The 1,677-nt window shown below is 45.5% G+C and overlaps 1 non-coding gene across 1 annotated transcript; it reads left to right on the top strand.

Moving 5' to 3' along the window:
• The first annotated feature begins 348 nt into the window (after window positions 1-348).
• Window positions 349-455, top strand: LOC125604329. The gene has a single exon (XR_007336130.1). It is a non-coding gene; the product is annotated as a small nucleolar RNA R71 (small nucleolar RNA).
• The last annotated feature ends 1,222 nt before the right edge of the window (window positions 456-1,677 follow it).

Raw genomic sequence — 1,677 nt, forward strand, 5'->3', positions numbered from 1 at the left:
TAGCTATCCTCATGATGGTCCTCAGTCGCCTGGTCTGCTTCTGATGTAGTGTCTGTGGTTCCTTTATCCTGAGGGGATTCTTCCATGATGAAGACATGGTTCTGATTACTCTTTATCAGTTGATCGACCTTGGCAGAGAGCTCATCTATTTTGCTATTGTCGATGCTGTTCACCTTTTGGTCAGTCTCTCGGTTGCTGTCAGCTGAGCTTGAGGCCATGTTCTCAATCAGCGCAAAAGCGCCTTGAGTGGATTGGGTCATGAAATCTCCATTACTGGCTGAGTTTAAAGCATTCATGTACTCCCAACCTACTCCATCGTAGAACACTCCGAGTAGATAATCTTCTTCAAAACCGTGATGTGGGCACTCCCTGCGGTAGACGTTGAATCACTCCCATGCGTCACAGAACGGCTCATCTACCAGCTGTTTAAAGGTGGCGATCTTCTGTCTCAGAGCTGCTGTCTTTGACTTCGTGTAGAAATGGCTCAAGAAAGCGGATCTGACTTGTTCCCATGTGGTGAGCGATCCAGTGGGTAGGGAATCTAGCCAGCGAGCAGCCTTCCCATCGAGAGAGAAAGGGAACAGGGTACACTTGATGTAATCTGGTGGTACTCCATTCGCCTTAGTGAACCCACACATCTTCTCAAAGTTTTCAATGTGGTCCATCGGTATTTCTGCAGGAAGTCCGTTGAAGATCTTCCTCTGCACCAGACCTATCAAGGCGGGCTTGATCTAATAGTCTTGTCTAGTGCAAGGTGGAGGGTTGATGGCGGATCGCGTAGCAGGTAGATTACGCAAGAGATTCCTTTGGCCAATCTGATCAACTTCCTCCGGTGCATTCCGTTGGTTTGCAGCGTTCGCTTGGATAGTTTGTCGCATCTGTTGTTGCATGAGTGCAAACGCGGCAGTAAGATCATCCTGATGATCACCCATGTTGGTGCTTGTAGGTCTAGGCAGTTGACGGTTCTGACGTTCTAATCTCGCTAGTTCTTCGTTGGTGAGCTGATGCAATGGTCCTTGTGCGTTGCTCCGAGTATGTCTACTGGTCATGCACCTGGATCATTAGCTGTGACAAAGAGACAAAGGCGAGTTAGATATCTTAGACTTAAAATGAAACCGAAAAGTAGAGGTAAAAAAATCTGGTCCCCGGCAACGACGCCAAAACTTGATACACTAAATATGAATCTTTGCTACTGCCAAGTTAACAGTTGTGATTATAGTACTTTAAATTCAATCCAGAGGACCAGTCTACACTTTACTCTTATAAATTTCAATGTCAAGCTAAGAAGAAATGGTTTTCAATTCAATTGGTGACGCGGAAAACAAGTAAACTAGAGATTGATTCAATTTAACAAGAAGCTAGCCTAGGGTATTTCATTGGGTGTTGAGCGAGAGCCAAACAATTATTCAAGCGCGATGCAGTGCTTTCTAGAACTCGGATCACTCAGCTGGAACACCCCACTGTCGTGGTGGTGATCTCTTTGCTGGTCGATCCCATCATCTAACTGTCGTTGAGATGAGAAACGACTGCAAGCCTTAGAGATGAGGTCCGATCAGTTCACTTACTACCCTAATATCTACTTTCGCTGATTAGGGATACTAAGCTCATTCAATACATGTCAAGCTATCTCCTAAGCGGTTAGCTAGGCGATAAACTTAGGATCTAACATCAAGTGAT

This window comes from Brassica napus, unplaced genomic scaffold (genome assembly GCF_020379485.1).
Source record: "Brassica napus cultivar Da-Ae unplaced genomic scaffold, Da-Ae ScsIHWf_521;HRSCAF=783, whole genome shotgun sequence".
In the NCBI taxonomy this organism is placed as follows: Eukaryota; Viridiplantae; Streptophyta; class Magnoliopsida; order Brassicales; family Brassicaceae; genus Brassica; species Brassica napus.